General features: G+C 46.7%; 1 protein-coding gene across 5 annotated transcripts in view; it reads left to right on the top strand.

Moving 5' to 3' along the window:
• NOS1AP (nitric oxide synthase 1 adaptor protein) overlaps positions 1–25,639 on the top strand; it is a 261,440-nt gene that overhangs the window by 162,269 nt on the left and 73,532 nt on the right. The window lies entirely within an intron of this gene.

Genomic DNA, 25,639 nt, shown 5'->3' with positions numbered 1-25,639 from the left:
ATTTTCTGGGTGAGCAAGAGCCTTTACTCTCACAGTTGGAATAAGGTAAGGAAGAACTGAGTAAGTCAGAAGAGATGAGACTGGGAAGACAGCGTCCACCGTACACGTAGTCCCGCCCTGGGGGAGCGTCGGGGTGCTGGTACGCCTCCTCTATCTTCTGATGTGTCACCAAACATCCCTGCAGCTTCTTCCTTGACTTTGGCTTCTGGATGGACCTTAATCTTCCAGTGGATTTTGCTCCCCTTCCAAACGGTAGCTAGCTAGGTAGGTAGGTATTTAATTTAATTATTATTATTATATTTTAAGAGACAGAGATGGGGAGGGGCAGAGAGAGAGAGAGAGAACCCTAAGCATGCTCCACACCCAGCACAGAGCCCAACACGGGGCTCGATCTCACGGCCCTCAGATCTTGACCTGTGCCGAAATCAAGATTTGGACGCTTAACCGACTGCATCACCCAGGTGCCCCAGTCTTTATTATTTCCTAACTCCTGTGAGTCCTTGGGATTTTCGGTTGTTGGCCAGACAGCTACACTGGCGTGGACACTGTTCAATGTCCTGTTTCATTTCTGACCGGACCATGTAAATAACCATCTTATAGCACCAGCTTCGCTCATCTTACTGCACCACACTCTCTCCTTTGCCTCTCTGCCTTTTTTCCTCCTTTCACACATGCCACACACATGGCTTGTTATATGGTGTAACAGTGTGTCTCATCTCCTAGAGTGGCTGGGGTGCCTGGGTGACTCAGTTGGTTAAGCGTCTGCCTTCAGCTGAGGTCATGGTCCCAGAGTCAAAAAAGTAAATAAAATCTCAACAGAGTGGTTGATGATGCAAAAGTAATTTCTCATGGAGTCTTAGGGTTCTGCATGCATTGGGTCTGAGTTGAGGATTTCGGCTATTTGACCCCAACAGCTGGGGCCAAATACCTACAGTTCCTCATGAATTTAGAAAACCACTTGTTTTAGATGCTCTTAATGATTCCAGGCCTGTCCATGATTTAACACTTCCCCAGCACCTTCTACTTCTATGGTGTCCTCCCCTTGCTTCAGATAATTCTAGGTGAAATTAACTTTTGTTCAGGCCTTTCCCAGGGGTTGGTTCAGAAAGCTCGGGTGTTAGAGGGGAACGGTGGGAGGTGGAGGCCCAGCACGGGCTGGAGCGGGGCATCAAAGATGATAAACACTTAGTTTATCATGTAGTTTCCTACATTCAGGCCTTGAACCTATGACAGATGCCACAGAGCCTTCTGGTTGGAGGAGCATTTAAAAAGGGAGCTCTGGGCAGAACTTGCCAAAAGCCAGGGTGAGGACCCATTGGGAGGCCAGGGGAGGCCAGTGGGTCAGTGTTCACGTGGGTATGTGATTGAGTAAGTGCTGCTGGGAGGTAGCTCCTGGGCGGTGAAAACACAGGTTCAAATCTGGCACACACATAAAAACAGTCAAAGGCAACATCACCTGTAGTGAGAGTGGGGGTGGGGGCCACCGCAGAGGGGAGGAGGCCATCAGCTGTGTAGGATCTGAGGCCTGCACGGCCGTCTTAGTGCTGTGGATCATGGGGATGGCAGCCCCTGACTGCTGGGCCTCATGTAGCCATTTCTCTCTTCAGATTTTCTCTACTGGCCATAGATGTTTCTTTTTTTAATCCAAATTTCAGAGAGGACATTTCCTCCTTGAAGTACCTCCTCCATACCCCAATGTGGGGCTTGAACTCACAGTGGCAAGGTTAAGAATTGCATGTTCTACCAGTGCTCTGCTTTGTTTTGGTTGTTTAGAAAATGGACCATGAACTGTCCCCTAGCTCAGTGGTGAGCCTCATTTCTAACCACATCCCTGAGCTCGCTTCCTCCAGATGCATGGGCCATTTGTGTTTCCTGAATGCCGAGAGTTGGTGTCTGTGTGTGCTCTTGCCACCCAGTCTCCCAGAGCCCCCTCTTCCCCTCGCACGTTGTCTCGGAAGGCAAAGCCTTCATCGCCCTTCCACTGCATCCCACAGCATTTGCAACCCTGAATTAGAATTATAGGACACCTAGCTTTCCTCGTCTGTGAGCCCTGTGACAGTGGAGCCGGGTCTTAGTAAGGTTTCGTCCACCTTGTTTGTGGAACGGTCACTCCTGACCCCTGTACCTGCTACAGGCCGCTGAGTGGGAGATGGTGATGGGGTGAGGTGGGGGCACCCGATAGAACAGGACTGGTGCAGCTCCCACCCTCCCAACCTACCTGTGAGCTTTTTCTCCCACAGAATCTACCTCTGTGTCCCTCACCTCTCTCCTACCTGGGTTCATCTCCTGGTTGGACCCGAGTGGTCTTCGGCAGTTCCTTGTGTCTTATATCCCATATGGGGCTCAACTCCTGGCTCTAGATGTTTGTTAGGCCAAGCCCTTAAGGTCTACTGTAGAAGTCTTGGCAATCACGCCTGTGCGACCCACTGCAGGATGGGTCATGTTCTGATAGGTGGTGCTGGTGACTCTGTGCTATTGGGATTTTTTGTGCCACTTCCTACCTGGGAATTTCACGGAGGGAGAGGGTGGTCCCAAAGAAGCCCACCACTAGGATGAGTAAATGAGTCTGTGTAGGGTTGCTCACTCATAAACAGTGCGGTTTACGTGCTTAATGAGCCTAGCGGGTTTGACATGTGTCAGTAAGGAAGGAATGGCTGCGGGTTGGCAGGTGTTGCGGTGGGGGTTCGTGGCAGCGTCCGTAGGGGATGCATGGTTGAGTCTATTGAGACCCTTCCCCTTGGCTTGGAAACTGGTTTTCGTACTTGGCACTGCTCAGCCATCGCCATCCCTCCCTGCTCAGGGAGACCAGAGACAACCTGTGACCCCCGGTAGGGTTGTTTGGTTATGCTCGTCAGTATTTGGGGGCAGAGAGCTCCTGTATTTGCACACACATGGTCTCTCTCCGAGAATATACCCTGTGCACTTTTCATCTCATCTGAGCTAGATTGCTTTTGGGTGACTGATTTGGGCAACATTTTCAGTCTTTGAAAAGACTGTCCCACATCCAGGAAGGCCTTCCTAAGATGTTTCTGGAGTTGTAAGTCAGACTATTAATTATAGACGCTCAAAAGAATGCTGGTTTCTCTCCCTAAACACAGCGGGTCGTTTCTAGCAATACCGAGGAAGTCTCTTATGTTTATATAAAGAATCAGAGGATGGTACTAGTGCCTGATTTTCCTCTCCATGAATTTTTCATTTTTGAGATTGCTTTTGAAAAGGTTCTGTTCAAGTTTTGTGTAGTGGTTTGACTTTGCCTTTGTGTCTGGTTTCATAAATACAGTTTCATTGTTCAGTGTTCACATGGTTATGGCTTGCTTCTTTTATATATATATATACATATGTATATATATGTATATATATATATATATTTTGTGGAATATGACTACAGGTGAATTATTTTTCTTAGTGGAACTGCCAAAAAATTATTAAAATTTACCTTCAATTATATTAACTCAGGATACCACATTAAGTCAAAAAGCACAAGAAAACTTTAAAATGTTTTTAAAAGCATTCATGCATTAATATGCCTGCATTATGGGGTTGCAGGGCTTATTTTAAGAAAAGTTAAATTTCTTAAATCTAATTTGGCAAAGTAAAGTGGATTATCTTTCCAAAAGAAATTTGTCAGTTGTTTATCCTACTTGCATTTCTTCTCCATTTATTTGTAATTTTTAAAATTTGTACTTTGTGTTTGTGTGGGCTTTTTTTTTTTTTTTTCCCCTGCAGAGAAACTAAGTCACCCTTTCAAAAGCATGCTAACTAATAGCTCACATATTCCAGTTGCATTGTTCGGGTTTTGTTTTCTTTCCGAATCCCGTGTCGTCCTTCCCCCATTTGAAAATGTAGTGATGTTGTTTCTATGGAAACAGTGATGTCATGGGTATGAATGGGGCTGAGTGACCACCAAGAGTGCCATATATCAAGGCCAGTGATAGAGCCCAGCTTTACCTATGAAGTTGCTAATGGGGCTCTGTTGTCAGCAGCTTGCAAGATATATGGCCGGGAGGAAAGTACATTTGTGTAGCCGTTCTGGACAGCCCATATGGAGTGAGTGTGTGTTTGTGAAGCCATGTGTATTTGATTGTGAAATAAATCCTTCACAGTTGACTGTAGATCATCTGGATTCCCAGGTCTGTAGGGTGGGAACTTGAAACCTATGAAATCAAGTCCCCACCGTCCCTGGAAGGAAAGGGGAGAAAGATCTTTGTCTCCAAGGTTTGGCATCCAGATACGAAAGACTTGTGATGTCAGCATTAATACGAATAGAAGCTTGTAAAGCATGTGAGATACAGGCATCAATACAGACCAGACGTAGAGTTTTGCTTGCATGCATTTAAGTGTTCTTTCCATGTAACATGCAGTGAATAATAGAGACAAGTGGTGACTAATTGATCAGAGCCAGAGTCCTGTTAAGCAGCCAACCATACCATAACTTACACATCCAAAGAGTGTGGTCCTGTTCAAAGAGGTGGTCTGGAAAGGTTAACCTCGTCATTCAGTGATAACTCCCACTTTTATTTACTTAATTATTTTGACTTTCCTATTTAAGAGCTATATCTAGATCTTGTGGCTCACTCTTTTGACTACTATCAGGATAAATGATATTTGATTTTTTTTTTAATGTCCAGAAGTCATGTGAAACCAAGTCTAATCATTGGTTGCCTATCTTAATAACTCAACTTATTGCTAATTCCATTTGAAACGTGAGATATGTTAATGAAATGACGAGGCTGATGATGATGTGGTTTATATATTCATTCTAAAGTAACTTCTTAAAGGGAGATTTCCTCAGAGTTCCAGACAGGAATTATTTGTTGAAATCTACTGTGCTCCCTGGGGTGCCTGCTTGGAGAGTTAACATTTATTTGGATATGTAAGTGCAGTTATGCTGGACAGAAATACAGTTCCCTGGTAAACATTGTCTAAGTCCATTCAGACTGTTGTATCAACACCATAGATGGAGGGTGGCTTTTCAACCCCAGAAATCTCTTTCTCCCAGTTGCGAATGCTGGAAGTCTATGATCCTAGCACTGCACGGCCAGGTTTGGTGAGAACCCTTTCCTGAGTTGCAAACAGCCATTTTCTCATTGTTTCCTTTCCTGGCAGAGAGGGCAGTGGATCTCTCTGAGGTCTTTTTTTAAAAAGGACACTCATCTAGTTCTTGAGGATTTCACCCTTATGACCTAATCATCCCCCCAAAGCCTCACATCCTAATACCATCCCAAGAAGCAGTAGGATTTCAACATAGGAATTTTGGAGGGATCCAACTGTTAAGTCCGTAACAAAACATAAATCTCCTTTGGCATCAGGGAAGATTTTCCATGTAAGTCAAATTTTCAGGGAACCCAAGGCTCCCCCTCTGAGATTTACCTTTCAAAATTCAGGATCATTTAATTGAGATACCCTCATGGTCCCGCATCCTTTTTCTTAAACCTTACAGAATGAAATGAACTTTTTTCTCATGACTCCAAGTCTTTATTTTGAATTGCTGGTGATATTGGACCCTGAGCCAGAGAAGTTGCTGTCCTCTACCCAGAGGTCCTTGAGCGAGCACAGAGCTAATTTATGCCCACTTCAGAGGACTCAGGTTGCTTCATTGATTGGTTGTTGAGTTTTCCCTGACTTCCCACCTTTTTCTGTTTCATCCTTTGCTTTTAGGTCACTGGCAGTTGCTTTTTGCCACTGTCCGTGCACCTGTCTGTGCGCAGCTGAATAACAGCCCCTCAAAGATACCCCAGCCAGGTGTCACTTCATACTGCAAAAGGCATTTTGCCAATGGGATCAGCAAGGGATCTCCGGATGGGAGCTTGCCCTGGATTATCAGGGGGCCCAGAATCATCACAGAGGTCCTTATGAGAGGTGGGCAGGAGAGTCAGAGGTTCCAAAGACACTGCCCTTGCTGGTTTATGAAGAGACCCCAAGCCAAGGACTGCAGGCAGTCTCTAAGAGGTGAAAAAGTGGATAAAACTGATTTTTCTAGAAGGAATGCAGCTCTGCAGACTCATTTTAGACTTCTGGTATCCAGATTTGTAAGAGCTTAAATCTGTGGCATTTTTAAACCTCTAAATTTGTGGTAATTTGTTCTAGCAGCCACAGGGAAAAAAAAAAAAAAAAAAGCTACCACCCCTGGCTTGTTTCCCTTCTAATCTGATGCATTAAATCAGGTTACTGAATTGGTTAGAAAAATACCATCCGTCCAACAACCGTTTGTTATCGGTTATGTGCCAGGTGTTCAGGATGGAGTAAGCCCAGTGTGTCCCAGATCTCAGCTTTGCTGGCTTCATTGTCTCCCTGGAAGGTAGACCTGGGGAAAGACCGTAGAACACGTAATTACAACCTAGTGTATTAGACGCTGAAATTGAATTCTGAACAACGAGTGCTAGGAATTCAAAAAAGGGGCAACTCTTATTTTGGGGGACCCAGAATGGTTGGGCCTTCTAGAATGAATGTATGTGTATTTGGCAGAGAGAAGGTGTGTGGAAGAGGAGGTCTGCCTCATAGAGAAAGTGGTAGCTGGGCAAAGACGGTTCCAGGTAATGCCGAAGGTGTAAATCGCCCTGGGTTTGCCCGAGAGGGGAGTAAATGAAGATTGTACAGGATCCCACCCCTGTCTTGGTGTTCTGCAGTTCCTTTACCTTTCACTCTGCATGGTGGCTAGATATGGGATCCTTCAAGCTGCAAAATAACACCTGTAGATAGGAGAAGCATTGATCGCTATGAATAATAAACCAAAGGAACACCTAACCTGTGGCTGGTATATTTTCTGGAATATTCCAGAAGCTCACATTCTTTCATTGATCACAGCAAAGAGCAGCTCCTGATCCCAAGATCAGCTTCATTTTCAGATGCTGGAGACGCTCAGTGGCATCCTCATTTAATCTCACAACCTTGAATCATGTCACAAAATATAACCAGTTTTTCCCTTTTAGGCCAGATTTCCTTTGTGTGTGTGTGCGGGGGAGTAGTTTCATCATGTAGTAATCTAGTGATATTCTAATGAAGATTTTGTTAATTCATAGCATAGAGGAATGAAGAATACAGAATCCCATTTAGATTAGCTTATATTTTTAAGAAGGGAAAATAGGGCATCTGGTTCACCAAGAATTTATAGCTACTTTTAATTGCAAATTATGTAGAATAGAATGATTTAGCATCCCTTTGTTCCTACTTAACAGTGATCACATCCAAAATATTTATTGAGTACCAGCTAAGTACAAAGCTTTGTTTAAAGTGCCGTGGGAGGTTTAGAGCGACCAGTAATCTCACTAGTCACGTTGAAAAAAAAAAAACACTTAATCACTTAACCCATTTATCAAGTCCTTTAAATGAGCCAGGCACCCTTCTAATCTCTTTAGATATATTATCTTGTTTGATCTTGAGAAGAATGGCTCACTTGCTACCCATACCCCAAATTTCTCAGCGCTCTCACATCTTAAAAGGGCTTCCAACCCCAGTCTTTCTGCGAGAGTAAGTCTTGTCAAAAGAACTGGTGATTACTCTCTCCAAATGTGACTGGATGTTTTTAGTTTTCCTCCCAAATTTCTCAGGAATATTGTTGCCACTGACCATCATCATCTCTTTTAAATTTTTTGGCTTACAGAATACATCCTACTCTCCTGATCTCACGCACTCTGGCTATTCTTTCTATTGGATTGGACCATTAGAAATTTCTGGTAGTCCACCATTTTGGTCTAGAAAGTGGCGTTTTCCTATGGTTTCATAGAGAAGTAGACCCTCCTATTCTAGTCTGCAAAGTCCAGAGTTCTTTCACTCTTTACTTTCCCCTCCGGTAGTCTCCTTACATTCATAACTACACACAGGCAATCCAGAATTTATATTTCGGGCTTAGACTTCTTCCCTGACGGCAAAGTTTGATCATTTTCCCTGCTGCCTACTTGACCTCTCCTCTTGCATTTCTTAAAGACACCTCAGAATTGTCCTGTCCAGAATCCAACCCTCGTTCCATGAGTCTGTTCTATTCCAGTTATCCTGTCCAGGGACTGGCACCACCATGTATCCAGTTGCCCAAGTATTAGCAACCTCCGTCTGGGTTCCTGGCTCGTTCTGGTCAATATCCAATCCAGCGGTAGACCTTGTCCCTTTTATTGCTAAACTAGGTCTTGAGTCCAATTACTTCTCCATTTTTATTCAGGAAGCAGAGTATCAAGCAAGTAAAGAGTTGACAGTGGAAGAGAGATGCCAGGAATAGAATGTCAGCAAGTTGGTGGGGTGGGTATGGAAATGCCGGACGAGTTTTGGTGCTTCCCAGGAAGGTACCATAGCCATGAATGGCCTGCTAAGAAGATTACTCCCTTTTATTTATTTATTTTTTAATGATCTTATGTGTTTGTCAGAGAGAGCGCACGAGAGAGCACAAGCAAGGGTTGTGGCAGGGAGAGCAGGCAGAGGGAGAAGCAGCCTTCCTGCCAAGCAAGGAGTCTCATGCGGGGCTTGATCCTAGGACGCTGGGATCATGACCTGAGCCAAAGGCAGCTGCTTAACCAACTGAGCCACCGAGGCAAACCGATTACCACCTTTTAAATTCCCTTCTAATCTTTCTGCTGATATGGACATCCGGTGATAATTAACCTTTACCAGTGCTCTCACAGGGCTATACAAAGATGACGTTTTAATTTCACTGCTGCCAGTGACACCTTTGTCTTCTGGTTCTTGGCCTCTCGTCACTCCTGGGTCTCAAGCATTCGGTTCCTTTTGTTGGTGAAGTACTCACCAGAGGGTCTGTCTTCACATTATGGAATAACTCTGCACTGCCTTCTGTTGAATGCGGGGTTTCTAACTTACCGTGGTAGAAGAAGGTATCAGCTGTTGCCACATTTCACCAGGATGCTTGTAATTCTGACCTCCATCCCTTTCTTCCAAGAGGACACACATTTCAGTAGTGGGCCATGGGATGTTAAGCCGCAATGTCACGACTGCCCTTCCGTAGTCATGTTGGTGGGGATGTGGCTTCTTAGGAAGGTGCGTGGAAGACTCAAACCTTCCTTACGGTTTCTGAAGGGAGTGGTGTCCTGATGTTAGGATACCAGGTCTTAGGCACGAGAGCTGCTCTCTTTGGTAGTACGGTGTGGTGGAGGTGGTCTGTCTGGTTCTTGTCTGACACCTGTGGCAGGGGTCAAGTACAAACAGATCATCATGACACGCAGTGAGTCATTACAGGGGTTTTTGACACAGCCCCATAAAGAGAACTATGTGTGGCAGGCCTGCGGTAAGTGGGAAAACTAGCACACAGATCAAAGGCTTCTCCCTGTGCTGTTTAATATAACAGTACTTCCAGATTCATATTTCAGGAGAGGAGTGGCTGCTTCTGTTCGTTTTAGCATCACTAAGATTAGTTCAGAGAATCCTGTAGAATTTTTTCCGGCTTAGGGAACGGTCTTGGTGGATTGGCTGTATGTATTTATCTCTCCCTCTCTCCGGAAGCCTCCCTGGGATAACTGTTAAGGCAAAGATCAAGAGAGGAAAGAGTCAGTAAAAGGATTTCAATGACTTTTTAGAAGTTGGAATGCGTGGATGTGTTGATGGCCTTAATCGAACAGAGGCAACTTCAGGTGACAGGTAAGTTGGCTGATGTGGGAAATCCCTGGACAGACTCAAGACATGGAAGTACCAGCTGTTGCAAAAGCAGGGGAAGGCACCCCAGTTTTTAAAAAGTTCATGAGTTAGGGGCGCCTGGGTGGCTCAGTGGGTGGAGCGTCTGACTCCTGATTTCGGCTCAGGTCATCATCTCAGGGTCCTGAGATTGAGACCCCCATCAGGCTCTGTGCCTCAGCAGGAAGTCTGCTTGACATTCTCTCTCTTTCTTTGCCTCTGCCCCTTCCCCTCTATAAGATGTACACACAGGGGACGCCTGGGTGGCTCAGTTGGTTAAGCAGCTGCCTTCGGCTCAGGTCATGATCCCAGCGTCCTGGGATTGAGTCCCGTATTGGGCTCCTTGCTCCGCGGGGAGCCTGCTTCTCCCTCTGACTCTGCCTTCCACTCTGTCTGCCTGTGCTCGCTCTCGCTCGCTCTCTCTCTGACAAATTAAAAAAAAAAAAAATCTTAAAAAAAAAAAAAGATGTACACACAGGCTCTCTCAAAAAGTAAAAATTTTAATAAAAATGATCGAAGTAGAAGTCTTCTTACTTAACCAGTGGGGCTCTAGAGCTTCCCCTCCTATTTCTGGAGCATTGATGGCAAGATTTTTCTCTGGAGAAACTGAAGGTCCCGGAGAAAACATCTTTAGGCCTTGACATTGGGTTTCTGCAGCTAGAAGGTCACTTTGCATCCTCATCAGTCTGCAGCAAGGCTCCCTGGGCAGTGGGGCCTTCCTGGCAACCAGCCCCACCCCCACACAGAGCATTTCCAGTCAGCTTTTGACTTCCTCCTTCTGAAATGAGGACAGGCGGCCCCAAATCATGAGATGTTCGAGGAAACTGTCCAGTGTAATAGATACCAAAATAAAGGGAAGGGGGAAGCTGAGGAAACAGACACAGCAGAGATGAGAAAGAAACCTGAAAAAACAACCCCCCAAACCCCTAGAAAATTAAGACACTACTTCCTAAACTAAGAACAGGAGGCTATGAAAGAGAAATCACGAGAGAATGCTCCAAAATTAAAAATGACAATCAGACTTAAAGTAGAAGGGTTGAAAATTCTCAGGAAAAAGAAAGGAACCAAAAATTAGAGAGAAAAGACTGATGATCAGGTTTGCTTCTCTAGGAAGGTCAACATCTGATGAGTTCTGAAAGAGAAACAGTAAATAGGAAATTGTCAAAGAAGCAACACAAGAAAAATTTCCAAATTCATTGAAGTTTCCACATTGAAAGGACCTGCTGAGTGCCCGGGAAACCCAGGCACCTCCAGGATCAAGTTTGAGTCCAAATGCAGCCGTGCCAGAGGGCTGTCCCTCTCCCCATTGGAAGAGGCCACAGTCTGTCACCAGGGAGGACTCCCACTCTGTCCTTCAAGCCCCTTGAATTCAGGAAGAGCCTGTCACCTTGCAGCAAGTTTCTTATGGTAAAATACCCCTTTAGAGACCCTTGGTTATCTTATTTATTCAGTATCAAATGTAATGTCCCTGTTTTAAAATTGGATTTTCTTTTATCTTGGTGGTGGCTGTGGGGGAATGGAAAGATACAGAGATATGAAATGAGGGACCTTTTGTACACCTTTTTGAGAGTAATTTGAAACATTTTAAGAAAGAGATCATGGCTGATATTTCAGGGAGTGGAATGGATAAACACATTTGAGTTAAAAAAAAAAATCTGTTCATTTTTGAGCGGTGATCTGAATGTAATTGGTTACTTCTGAGTATCATCCTGATCAGAAAAAAGATGGGGAGAAATAAAAGCAACTTGGCTCATTTTAGCCTGGAGAAAAATAGTTCTCTTTTTTGGCACAATTATTCCAAGCCAATAAATTGTTAAGATGACATATGATTGTGGAGCTTAGTCATAGAAGAGCCTTTGATTTGGACTCACAATGTGGTGATTGCTACGAACAAGGTGACCATTAGAGGTAATTTTCTATGGGGCTCCATGGCTACTGTTCTTTCTCCTTTTCCAGGTTTTTTTTTTTTTTTTTTTTTTTTTTTTTTTTTTTTTTTTTTTGGAAAACGTAAGGAAGTATGCAATTTACCTGTGGTCCAGTCAGTAGCCTGATTTCCTATAAGCTGTTAAGCTCTTAGGAACTGAGAAGTAGGTCAAATAGGCAGAGTTTGTGTGTTTCCTGAACTCAAGTAACTTTTCAAAGTGTCGCGCTCAGAGTCTGAGGGCAGGAACCTGCGTTCTCAGATGTAATGGTGCTTTGACTTTCCTTTCGATAGCCATCAGAATAACCACATATTGAAAAAGGAAAAATAAATGGAAGGAGAGGTTGGCTGTATTGAGAAGACTGTCTTTCTCCAGGATTAAAGGGTGCCTAGCCAAGAGCCTTCCCCGGGCAGTGTTTTTCCTGTCCGGGATCTGTCTGTCTGTAGGTGCGGGTGTTGTGTACAAGCTCGGTATGAGAGCGACTTGTACATGTTCTCACCTCCCTGGGACAGCTGGCCTCCCTGGAGTGTTCCTTGCTTCCTCCCTGGCCCTCATATTCTCAATTCTGTGGCCCAAGTGTGCTCTCTACATTGTCAGATCAAGTCCTTCCATTTGGCTGAAAATCCTATAACAGACACTACATTGGATATAAAGCTGAACCTAGAGAGCACCTGCCTTCAAAGAACTGAGTCGGGTTGAAAAGATGAGAGAGGACACGTTCCAAGTAAAGAGTGTTAGTGTGTTTTGTATTCAGCGTAGTTAGGAAACCAGCCCCCCGAGTGCTCAGTACCGTAGCAGCACGGAAGAAATTCCTTTAAGTTCCGGTAGTCAGGGTGGGTGTTCAGGAAGTGCTATTTGAAGGAGAAGGCAAGAGAAGACTTTGGATAGGTAAAGGGACTGAGGGAGTTTTAAGGTAGTAATTACGTAAGTAGCAGTGCAGACCCCAAAAATCCCTGCTATCTTCAGAATAGACAGTGAATAAACCATAGTGCTTTTGAATGGTTGCAACAGAGTACTTCACGTAGGGCGGTGACTTTCAAATTTTTATTTTTATTTCTTTAGTTTGCGAGAGAGCATGAGCAGAAGGGAAGGGCAAAGAGAGAGAGAGAAGCAGACTCCCCGCTGAGCAGCGAGCCCGGTGTGGGGCTTGATCCCAGGACCCCAAGATCATGACCCAAACTGAAGGCAGGTGCTTAGCTGATTAAGCCTCCCAGGTGCCCCCAGGTCTTAATTTTTTAAAAGAAAAATTTGAGGTGTTATGATCCCGGGGTCCTGGGCTCAAGCCCCAGTCATGCTCCCTGCTCAGCGAGAAGTCTGCTTCTTCCTCTGCCTTGGCCGGTCTGCCTACTCCTGGCTGGTGCTTTTGCTTGCTCTCTAAAATAAATAAAATCTTAAAAAAAACGTTAAGATCTCATTTGTCAAACAGAATATTATGTGGAACGCCAACATATTAAACATGAGAGCTGTAGGCTGCAGGTCGGGGGACGCACATTTCCGCCTGTGTGGTTTCTCAGCCCTGAAGAGGTCGCTGAGGCTCTGTCTCAAGCCCAGGGGTCTGCAGAGTCAAGCTTAGATGTCACCTTAGATGTCAGGGAGCAGTTTGGTAGAAGGGAAACTGGCCGCTTTGGGTCCGTTGGCCGAAAGCGTTGAATAGCGGGTTTTGAGTCTCTTGTTTAGGCAGTCTGTTGTTTTAGAAAATTTTTGGTCAGAACCTGTTATATATAGTGTTTCAAGAAGATTAGGATCATGGCGGGGTGCATTTTTGGGGCCCTCCCTCACCCTGCAGCATCATCTTCAGGACACCCCTGAAATTAGGGGGAGAAACAGAAAAGACACGAGGCCAAGTTGGAGAGCGCTGGCCTGGGTGAAGTGGGATCATGGGAAAGTGCTCGGAGACTTCCAGAAGGCTGGAGGGCAAGATTCACGTACATGGGTTAGAAGAAACCTCTCTGGGTGGTAATGATGCAGAGCGGGGGGACGGTAGGGGGGTGCCTCTTAGAGCAGGTCCCCTGTGTGTGGATTTGGGGGCGAGGCCGGTGTTCAGAAGCCAACAGGGTGGTGGGCTCGGTGTCGCCCCGTGGCAGACTCCTGCCTAGGAAATGCCGAAAAAGGATTTCTGCCGGTTGGAGTCTTGGACTTGGCCCTGAGAGCCTGCGCCTGTAGAGACACATCCACTCTTGATTACAGCTCCCGAAGGGAAGGGGTGACTGCCCCGGGGCCACAGAAATGGCCTCCCAAAGGCGCCAGGGTACCAGACAGAGTGGAGAAGGCTTGGATGCAGAGCAGTGGGGGGACCTGGGGGACCTGGGGGTGTCTGTCGCCCCAGCCCAGTGATCCAGCAGGTGTCTGGATGGGCTGGCCATGGAGGGAGCCCTGGGGCTGAGGAGTCTTCCTCATCTCGTCCGGCCGGTGTAAGGTTCTCCCAGCCTGCACTGTAGGGCACCACAGAAGCCCTCGCTCTTAACCTGGAAGGGACAGGATCTGGGACCGTCACTGTTGTTGGCACTGCCGTAGGAACAGCGCTCCTGACAGTCTGTTCCCGCCCTGGAGGTGTGGAGTGGGGGGACCCCTTGAAGAGGAGGAGGTTGGAGCATCCCCCGGTCCTAATGTTTCATCCAGCCCAGAGCATTTTGGTTTTCATTTTATTTTTCAAATTAATTTAAAATTTAAATTTAAAATGTAAACTAAAGATTTTAAATGTCATTTATTTTTAAAGTTAACAGGGTAAAATCGATTTTATGATATAGTTTTTTTTTTTTTAAAGATTTTATTTATTTACTTGAGAGAGAGACAGTGAGAGAGAGCATGAGCGAGGAGAAGGTCAGAGAGAGAAGCAGACTCCCCATGGAGCTGGGAGCCCGATGCGGGACTTGATCCCGGGACTCCAGGATCATGACCTGAGCCGAAGGCAGTCGTCCAACCAACTGAGCCACCCAGGCGTCCCTTATGATATAGTTTTGTGAATTTTAGCCGCTAGGCTCTAGTGGCCGCGACCACGATTAGGGTGCAGCACTGTCTCCGTCACCCCCTTCTCCCTGGTGCTGTCCCTTTGTGGCTGTACCCGCTCCCCAGCCCGAACCCTTGGCAATTACCCCTTTGTTCTCTGTCTCCAGTTTTGCCTTGAGGATGGCCTATAACTGGATTGTACACCTGGATGTAACCTTTGAGTCTGCCTTTTGCATTCAAAGCGTAATGTTTTGGAGATGCTTCCAGGTTTTGTGGGAATCAGTAGTTCATTTTCATGTGTTAGGTTTCTTTTAACCTTCCAACCAATTTACCATTTTAGTTTTTTTTTTTTTTTTTTTTTTACGTTTTTGAATTTCCACTGGTAAACACAGTGTTGTGTTAGTTTCAGGTGTGCCGTTTAGTGCTTCGTCCCCGGTGGTCCTCACAAGAGCCTCCTTCATCCCCCCGCCCCCCCACCTCCCCTCTGGTGACCAGCAGTGCGTTCTCTAGAGTGAAGAGGCTGTTTCTTGGTCTCTCTCTCTCCCACCCCCCAACCCCTTTGCTCGTTTGTTTTGTTTCTTAAGTTCCACATATGAGTGAAATCATATGGTATTTGTCTTTCTCTCACTGACTTATTTCAGTCAGCGTCATACCCTTTAGCTCTATCCATGTTGTTGCAAATGGCAAGATTTCAGTCTTTTTTTTTTTTTTTAATTTGTCAAAGAGAGAGAAAGCACAAGCAGGCAGAGTGGCAGGCAGAGGCAGAGAGAGAAGCAGGCTCCCCACTGAGGAAGGACCACAATGCAGGACTCGATCCTAGGACCCTGGGATCATGACCTGAGCCAAAGGCAGCGGCTTAACCAACGGAGCCACCCAGGCATCCCAGATTTCACTCTTTTTGACAGCTGAGTAATATTCCGTCGTGTATACACACCACGTCTTCTTTATCCATTCATCCGCTGATGGACACTTGGACTCTTTCCATGACTTGGCTATTGTGGATGCTGCTGCTGAAAGTATCAGGGTGCATGTATCCCTTTGAATTAGTATTTTCCTATTCTTTGGGTAAACACTTAGTAGCACAATTGTGGGATTGCCGGGTAACTCTATTTTTAACTTTTGGAGGAAACTCCATACCATTTTCTGGAATGGGTGCACCAGTTTTCATTCCCACCTGTGATTTTCTTTTTTTTAATAATGATACACCTCACACTTGAACTACATATTTTCCTTATGACTTTTGATTATATTCCATTATATAGATGTACCACAGTTTATTTACCTGCTGGAAGGATATTGGGTTGTTTCTAATTTTAGTGATTATAAATAGAGCTGCTAGCGTTTCCTATACGAGTTTTTGTGGGAACATAAGTTTTTCTTTCTTTGGGTAAATACCTAGTTGAGCTATCACTGGCCATATGGTAAGCATATGTGTAACTTTAGGAGAAACTGCTCAACCATTTTCCAGAATGGGTGTGTTATTTGACATTTCCATCAGCAGCCTACAAGAGGCCCAGTTGTGTTCCATCCTCGCTAGTGCTTGGTGGTAGTACCATTTATTTATTTATTTATTTATTTATTACTTTAGCTATTCTAATTAGTACGGAGTGGGATCTCCTTGTGGTCCCATTTACATGTCCCTAACGGCTAATGATGTTGAGCATCTTATCATGGGAAGCCATTATTCCTGCCTTCGTGGACTGTGCTGTTGTCTTAGGGAGCTGTGATGATGTCTGGACACAGCTCAGTAGGCCCTAGGATGCCGACTTCAGAAGTTCCAGTGCACAAAAATAACATTATGCCGTCCTTTCCTAGGCAAGACTCACTGTGGTTATGTTTCCTGCTGTCACACAGCAGCTCTGAACCGACCTCCAAACCTCGCTGGCTTCTTTTCATGTGCTTCTTGGCCTTCCTGTGTCCTCTGAGGAAGTTCTGTTTGTCTCTTGCCCAGTTTTTACTTGGAATTTTTTTAAATGAGTTTTGAGTGTTCCTTAGGTATTTTGGATGTGTCTTTTGTCAGATGTGTAACTTGCAAATATTGTCTCCTGGTTGTAGCTTGTCTTTTTCTTCAAGTCAAACTGGCTTCCACAGAGCAAAAGTTTTAAAAATTTTGATGAAGTCCAATTTATCAGAACATTTTCCTTTGCCGGTTCATGTTTTTGGTGTCAGGCCTAAGTATTCGGTATAACAACCTGTAACCTGTTGGTAATGGGATGGAAGAGACGATGTAGTCGAGTGGAGGTTATGGGATGCACCTGCTGATGGGGTGGCCAGCATTCACCTCTTACGCCTCTTTGCCTCTTGGTTCCTCTGGGTGTGTTGCATCTCACTCTAGTACCGTAGAACCACCTGGGGAGCTTTTAAAAAATCCCAGTGTCCAGGCTGCACACCACACCAATGAAATCAGAATTTCTGGGGGTGGGATCCGGATGGGGATTTCATCAGCATCCCAGATGGTCGCATTGCACGGCCAGGGTGGAGAACCTTTGCTGTGCTTCGTGATCCCTTGGATCTGGAGGAAATATTGCCACCTGCTGACAGTAGGAAATTATTATGTTTGGAAATAAGTCAGTAACTCTTCAGATTGTCCTCCCTTCTGGGAACTTGTGCTCTGGATACTATTTTTTTTTTAAATCCTTTTTGTCTATTAGAGTTTGATTTTTGGCCATCAAAGGTGGGCTGTTTATGAGAAACACCCTCTCTCAATTTTTAATGTAACCAGGATAATAATATTACAGTTGGTGGGAATCATAAAATACTAGGATAAAAACAAAACCCTTAGAGATCATTCGTTCAGACAGTTAAAGTTTCCAAATACCTTTTGGGCGTACATGCATGCTCTAGACCCTTGCTACTCAAAGTGTGGTCCGCGGACCAGAGCACCAGCATCCCCTGGAACCTTGTTGAGAAATGCATCCGTGCCCCACCTCCCACCTCCCCAGCCTGTAGCTTAGGAAGATCCCCGCGTGAGTCACGTGGACCGTCAGGTTTGAGAAGCACCACGTTAGAGAATCATTAAGTGGAAGCTTCTGGGAGTAGATTTCAGACTCCTCATGGAAGTTGCTTTTCAAACACAACTGCCGCTGTCCTCTTAAAGGCTGAATGATCACTTGACGGAGACAACGCCATTACTCCAAGAACCCTCCCAACTCCTCCTTCTCAAGTAGTGTCTTTAGGTCTCCCAAGAGTGACCCTTTCGCTCCCATCTTTCATTATACCACGAACATTCATCGCAGGCCCCTGATCCGCCCACCGTTTCCCCCCCTTAAACCCGAGGACACCCGACCCTCATGGGTGAGCGCAAACACAGGCGTCTCAAATCTCTCCTCGCCTCTGCATGGTGCAGATGGGGCCAAGCCCAGGAGGGAGAGCCCTGGAACAAAGACTTAGGAGAGGCGAGGAGGGGGGAAGCCTCACGTGTGCTCACCCGTGCGCCGTCCCTGTTGAAAGCATCGCTACTTTTTCCAGGCAGAGGATTGAGAGATGGCTTATTTATCCTGCTTCTCTGTCTCTATAGGAATTTTTTTTTTAAAGCTTTTATTTATTTATTTATTTATTTATTTATTTGTCAGAGAGAGAGAGAGAGAACACAAGTAGGCAGAGTGGCAGGCAGAGGCAGAGAGAGAAGCAGGCTCCCTGCTGAGGAAGGAGCCCGATGTGGGACTCGATCCCAGGACCCTGGGATCATGACCTGAGCTGAAGGCAGTGGCTTAACTGACTGAGCCACCCAGGCATCCTTCTACAGGAATTTTATCAGCGCGTTTTCTTCATTCTTACAGCCCGGTACTAGGTCTATGTTCCTGGCCATTCTTGGGGTTCCCTTTCTACTCTCGGTCCTTTTGGAATCTTTGGTGCTGGTACCGGGATTGATGTTAAGCCTCTGCCCCTCTGCTTTGCGCTTCTTTCAAAACCCTAAAGCATGTGACCCCCACGAAGCTTTCTGTGCAAAACTCTAATAGTTCGTTCTCCAGCGGAGAACCCTCCCCTGTCCCTTGCACGCTTTCTCCCTTCCGCTCTCTTCCCTTGCTTCTGGGCCGGGCGTGGGCCCATCCACGCACACTCGCTGCAAGGGTGGATGTGGTGTCAGTCGCACTGGGAACTGGGAAGAGTCTCAGACGTAATCCAGCCCAGTACCCTCATTTCACAGAAGGAAAGGGTGGTTCCCAGAGAGGTTAAGTGTTCCACTCAAGGTCACACAGCTAAGAGCACAAGGCTGGCTTCTTCAGGAACCCTCATAACCCTCGATGCAAAGGGTTTCATTTAACTTTACAAGGTGGCTGTGGGATGCTCATAGCTCACGACGAGGTTGCCCGGGGAGGTCACGGTGCATGATTGATGTCTTTCTTTTAAAGATACCTTAGAAAGATCGAAGGATTCAGTATTGTCTCATAACCCATTTGGATCTGAGGAAGAAAACCCTTAAATCTTCCATTCACGGCTTTCCTAAATACTAGCAGACCTCTCCTCCCGGTAGCGTGTCTGTCTGTCTGAGTGTATGTAGGGACGAGTTACACGGTTGAAGCATTTTTTCTTTCTTCCTCTGAAAGGCTAGTTTAACGTTCTGTCTTCTGAATTATGAGCCTCACCATTTAGAGGAGCATCTGGGTTGGATACTAGAGGGGAAGGCAGAACTGGTCCTGTGGGGCACAGCTTCTTAATTCGTGGCTCTTCACCCACCTCTGCCTCGGGTTTTGCTTAGAAGGTGCTACTAGGTATTTCTCACGTGCCATGAGCGCCGGCAGAGGGGAAAGCAACGCGAGAGCAGTAGCTTATTATTAGTGCTGGTTCTTATCCTGCTCCATAAATCACCCCTGCGAGTCCCCTTAGTCATTCCAGTTGTCGTTCAGCTCCCCATGACCTGTCAACATGCTCTGGGTTGGAAAAAGTGATGGCTGTATTTCTCTCCCCCAGGAGCAGGCGCCACGCACGGGCTCCCCTGAGTACGCAGCCCCAGATTGCCTGCCCTTGACGCTCTGCTGCTGCCCGCCATCGGGGGCCTGTTGGATATGCCCCCAGCCAGCTTGCCGGTCTCCTGACCCTGCAGATACTTCCCTCCCCTGGATCGAACTTTCGCCCCTTCCTTGCTGTTCCAAACAGCGAGAACTTGGATATTTCCTGCCCCCAAACCCCGTCTCTGTTCAGAGGGCCCCTTTGCCATATTTTCATGACCTCATTGGCATTCTGCACCCTTCCCAGGTCACTGACCTGTGTCCCTGGGTGTGGAACAGGGTAGGAAGCAACTGAGGAAATGAGAGCAGCCAGTGTGAGTGTGTGGGAAAGAACTGAGGGGGAGGGGCATCGCGGCTGCCCACTGAGCAGCCTGAGAATGTTCCAGATTCTGTAAAGTTGGTTTCTTTCTTCCTTTCTTTCTTTTCTTTTCTTTTCTTTTTTTTTTTTTAAAGATTTTATTTATTTGACAGAGAGAGCACAAGCAGACAGAGAGGCAGGCAGAGAGAGGCGGAAGCAGGCTCCCTGCTGAGCAGAGAGCTTGGTGTGTGGCTCGATCCCAGGACACTGAGACCATAACCTGAGCCCAAGGCAGAGGCTTAAGCCACTGAGCCACCCGTGAAGTTAGTTTCTAATTCTTCCTTCTTTTCTTTGTTGTAAGGTGGGGTGCCTGCACACCAGAGAGCTCGTTATGCTTATAATGGATGTATGGAGGAATGAATGAATCACTTCATTTGCTAGAGCCAGGATCCCGGGCCCGTGCAAAGAACAGATACAACGAAGTCATGAGCACAGGGAGGGGGTCAGAAGATACGGTTTTCGGACTCGGGTTTTCTGCTCATGAACCTGAGGAACTTTTTCTCTGGCCATCTTTGGGCAGTGGCTTTCTTCATTCCTGAGATGCGATGTTTGGTCAACGGTTGTGGTCCCGACCATTTCGAACACAAGCATTCCTCTAAAATTTTGTTAATGAAATATTTCAGGGCTACAAAATGCCTAAAATGGAATGTAGGAACCACACACCAGAATTCTCTCCCGACAGAATAGTTGGATCTTTAGTTGCCTTTGATTTAGGAAATGTATGACAGCAAAGAGCCACGGTGCTGTTCTAAGAATCTGTATTTTAATAGCTAACAGTAGTAGCCATACTTTAAAACACAGTACCCATATGAACAAGACACACTGATTCCATCTAATGCAATTCTAGAGGCCAATGAAAATACGAACGAGTTCTTACAATACGCTTCTGGGACCCAGAGTGGTGTTCTTGAACAGTGCGATCTCTATTACCACCAGTATCCCCCAAAAATGCCAACTTCTGGCCCAACCTCAGATCTGCTGAATGAGCATCTCTGAGGGCTGAGTCTGGAATTTTGCTTTAAAAAAAAAAAAAATCAGGTATGCCAAGTGGAATTTAAAACTTGAGTTTCAGATTTCTTGATCTACAGAGCTGGGTCAATATATAAGCTCAACATTTATGATACAATGGCAGTGAATATTCCTTTCTTTAAAAAGTAGCTCCTTTTGAGTATTTTGCAGCTTAGAGAGATTTTACTTATACCCAACTTTCACTTATAGGTCTTGCTAAAATGAGATGCTGGGCTTGAGGTTGATTGATTATTAGGAACTAAATGTCTTCACCTAGGGTTCACAGGAAACTTCACAGGTATTTCAGAATTTGGTTTTAGTCCTGACTATGGTCTTTACCTTGCTCACATTTTTTTTTATGATTTATATGCTTTTTTAAAAACTTTAAGTTCAATTAATTAATTAGGTAGTGGATTATTAGTTTCAGATGTAGAGTTCATTGATTTGTCAGTCTTATTTATTTAATTAATCAATAGTAATAATTAAACATTAAACTTAATTTAGTAATTAATTATATATTATAGTATATATAATATCCTATATACTATCATATAAATATTAATATATATTTATTTAATACCCAGTGCTCATTATATCATGTGCCCTCCTTAATGGCCATCAGCCAGTTACCCCATGCCCCCACCACCCCCACTCCAGCAATCCTTAGTTTGTTGCCTATGATTAAGAGTCCCTTAAGGTTTGTCTTCCTCTCTGATTTCTTCTTCTTTTATTTTTCCCTCCCTTCCATTATGATCCTGTTTTGTTTCTTAAATTCCACATATGAGTGAGATCATATGATAATTTTCTCTGATTGACTTATTTCACTTAGCAAAATACCTTCTGATTCCAGCCACATCATTGCAAATGGCAAGATTTCGAATTTTTTGATGTCTGAGTAGCACTCCTTTGTATATATATATACACCACATCTTTATCCATTCATCTGTCGATGGACACCTGGAGGCTTTCCATATTTGGCTATTGTGGACATTGCTGCTATAAATATTGGGGTGCAGGTACCCCCTTTGGATCACTACATTGTATCTTTGAGGTAAATACCTATTCATGCAATTGCTGGGTTGTAGGGTGGCTCTATTTTTAACTTTTTGAGGAATCTCCATACGGTTTTCCAGAGTGGCTGCACCAGCTTGCGTTCCCACCAACAGCGGAAGAGGAGTCCCCTTTCTCCGCATCCTCGCCAACTTCTGTCATTTCCTGACATGTTCATTTTAGCCCTTCTGATGGGCATGAGGTGGGATCTCACTGTGGATTGTAGTTCCCTGATGCTGAGTGACACGGAGTTTTGCTCACCTGTCTGTGGCTTCACATGAATGAGCAGTTCGAGTCACTGCTACCCGGTGGGGCCCGGCACTGCCACAGTTCCCGAGCACCTCGTCCCTCATATTTTGGCTGCCCAGGCACAGGAGCTGGAACTTAGGGAAACAGGATAGCCCTGGGAACAGAGGTTCCTCTGGTGCAATCGGATGATTGGGAACAGCCTTGACCAATAATGAAAGCTGAATTATTTTATTAAATGGAGTATATGGAGCCGGCAGAAATGAAGATGATTAGCGGTGTGTCCCATGGAGTAAGGAAGAATTTGGGAAGTCAGATCCTCTCAAAGCCCTTATGCTGATAAAATGGAATCTAGGTTTTAATAACTTCAGTTCATTTATTAATTAATTTCAGGAATGTTTATTTTACCTTTGCGGACAGTGTCATGTTTCCTTCGGGGTCTGTGAATAACCACCGTCAACTGACTTCATGAATTTATTTGACATTCCTTTATCACCCTCTCGTGTCCTGGAGCTAGTTTCTTGGGGACAGATAGGTCCTATTTCTTGTTCTCAAAGGGGCAGGCCTGGCCTAGTGGGGATGTCAACAACCAGTTGGTGGGAGTGATTCTAGAGGCTTGTGGATGGCTGTCGAGTCCCTGATGATGGCTCAGCTCCGGGGGGAGGAATCAGGCTGCAGACCCCCGAGGCTTTGCTGTGCAGAGAGCTCCCAGGATAATTCCAGAAGAAGCAGGAGCCCACCAAGCAGGTGGAGGCGGGGGGCATCCCAGGCACAGGAAAGAGCAACCGGAAGACTGGAAGAGGGGGGGGCCTGTTTCACGTGCCTGCGGGAGAGGGACAGAAGTGGGAGCGAGTAGAGCTAAAGTGGCCCCGCCATGAGGAAGGCTGTATTTCTTTACTATGTTTACAATTTTCATCTTTTTATTGCGGTAAGATAGACATAACATTTTCCACTTCCACCGTTCTCGAAAGCTGCTCTATGGCGTTTGCATACAGCACTCACATTGCCCTGCGACCGTCACCACGCTCCGTCTCCCTGTTTCCCCATGTTTCCCCGGGTATGGAGTTTCCCTTCTGGAAGCTGAGAAGGTTTCCTCCAGGCTGCGTTGCACCTGAACACCTCCCTCTTCCCCGCCTCCCCTGCATGGGCCCCCGCTGCTGGGCACCGCACTCCGTCCCGCCAGCAGGTCCCCAGGCTCTGGTGACGGACCCCTGGCATGATAATGTGGTCTGGAGGGCTTCATCTATCCCTGTGGCGGGGCCCCGGCTGGCAGAGCCAGTACATTGGGTCAGCCTGACCGCATGGAGCGGGAGCCTGGCGGGTTGGCTCGGCCTCCGGAGCTGGCCTGGGCTCCGCGGGAGGCTGGAGACGGTGCAGACGGCGGCCCCGGGGTCCTGTTTGTTCCTCGCCCCCGGCAGAGCCGCAGCAGCCTAGCTTTCCATCCCGCGGGACACATGCTTGCTTCCTCCTGGGCCTGACCCCCCCGCCCCCCACGAGCCAGAGCACACACCCTGGGGAAAAGGAGGCTCGTCCCTGTGTCCCTGTGAGCCCCTGCCCTCGGCTCTCCTGGTCCCTCCTGTGATCTCCCCTGCCTCCAGGTCGGTCTCGGCTCCCCCCACGAGCACGATATCCTGGTTGTCCAAGTGAAGTGCAGTTGCCGTATAAACCGAGTTTCAGGAGAGTAACTGTTCAGCCTTGTGAGACACTTCATTTCCTCTGATTTATGGAGTTTCCGGCGGACCTGCAGTTGGAGTATTTCCTCTCGGGCTGGAAAGGGTCAGGGACACTCGCGCACACGCAGGGTCAGAGGTGCCGAACGTGAGCAGCCCATGAGCTCTTCTAAATGTCACTCGGGTGGTCCTGGCAGCTGTAACGGGGCCCGTTTCATGCCTGTCTTGCCCCTGTTTGTATGGAAGCACTCCAGAGCATTCCACCCGCCGCTGTCAGGAGTGACACCTGCTTTGTCATTGCCACTGAGGCTCTGGGGCAGCAGTTTGGTCACGCTTTTACGGGTAGGCCCTGTGCCCACAGAGCCCAGAAGAGCCATCCGGGGTAGGGGGAGGCTGTGTTCCAGGTCTGAAGAGGACATTCAGCTATGTCGTCTCTTCTTCAGATCAGGGTATTAAAAGGCATGTCTTGTCAGGATGTGAGCTCTAGAAACAGTGTTTCAGATGCACGGGCCAGGTGCTGGCTGGTTGCCTCCTTGCCAGCCTTGGCTGTGGGGGGAATCTTGACTTTTAAAAACTAGGGACCGGGCAACCAATGGGGAAGTGGATCCAACAAGAAAGAGATGATCAGCTGCTACCAGATTCTTCTGGAAATGGAGGACCTCTAATACTGTTTAGCAGGCAATGGAGGACCTCTAAGATGGTTTAGCAGGCAGTGGGCTCTCTAAAACCCCCAGTGGGCTGGGGGAGGGACATGGCGCCTTCTAGATGTGGACACCTAACACTTCATGTTATTGCTGGAAAAGCAGAAGGAGGAAATATGTGGAGCTTGTGAGTGGACTCCTGGAAGAAGGCAAAGACAGCCACAGAGGACAGGCTCACCTGTCCCAGTGGGCACGGGGCCAGAGTCGGTCCCTGGCAGATTCCCGGGCTGGCTCTTCCACCCGGGGTCATTTCTGTTCATGGAACACTGTACCCGCGCAGAAGGCGCAGTCAGGGGACTCACCGTGGATCACAGCCAGGTCCTGCGGCGCATGCCAGACACGCTGTGCCTTCAGCGGCTGACAGCTGCCGCCCTGGAGAGGGATCAGGTGCGTGGCCGAGGCCTGGTCCTGAGCCACACGCCGGTCTGACATGCTTCTCCTCCCGTGCGTGCTGTCGGACACGCTCTGAAGCAAAGTCTGAGCTTGCTGTTTTCTTTCTCCACACGCCTGCCACTCCGGTTTGCTTTTCTTGCAAGCTCCCCTTGGCAAAAAGGACAGCTGTTGACAGGGTAGGAAGAGTGACCACCAGAGCGGGGAGTGATGTATGTTGCTGTCGCCGGAAACTCAAATCAGCCATAAGCCAGAACCTGCCCTCACGATGGAAAGAAAAACCTCTGGCTGCAGTTAGGTCATGTCCTTGTCTGCAGGCGGCAGCCAGCCTGGGGTTATCGGCACAGACTGTGCAACAGGGTAGGATTGGCTTGGATTGCGGGGAAAGAGACAGAAGGCAGGCAGGGTTGGAAGCTCTAAGTTGAATCCTTAAAATCAGAGTATTGGCCCATAGAAGGTTCTGGATTTCTAATGAGAGTGTTCAAAGTAGGTTATGTTTTCATCTCATTAGGATGTATTGGGTTCATTTCTAGTTAGAAATAATTAGGTTCTAGATGTGCCGGTGAGGAGCTGAATGCAGTGCCAAGCTTGGCTGGGGGCGTGCTGGGAGAGCGTGTTGAGTATAAAAAGTCCCAGAGAAGAGGGGCTGCAGGTTGGAGTAGAAGTCTTAGCTCTGGGTCTTGTGTTTTCACTGTTTAACCTGTAGCCCAGATGTCTTACTAATTAGGTTGGGAAATTTGCTACGAGCTGCTCCCAAGATGGGGACCCGATGAAAAGAACTTTAATAAAC

The sequence above is a fragment of the Mustela erminea genome, chromosome 17 (genome assembly GCF_009829155.1).
Source record: "Mustela erminea isolate mMusErm1 chromosome 17, mMusErm1.Pri, whole genome shotgun sequence".
NCBI classification, from domain to species: Eukaryota; Metazoa; Chordata; class Mammalia; order Carnivora; family Mustelidae; genus Mustela; species Mustela erminea.
The sequence above is the reverse complement of the archived record's forward strand: the minus strand, read 5'-3'. Positions and strand labels throughout refer to the sequence as shown.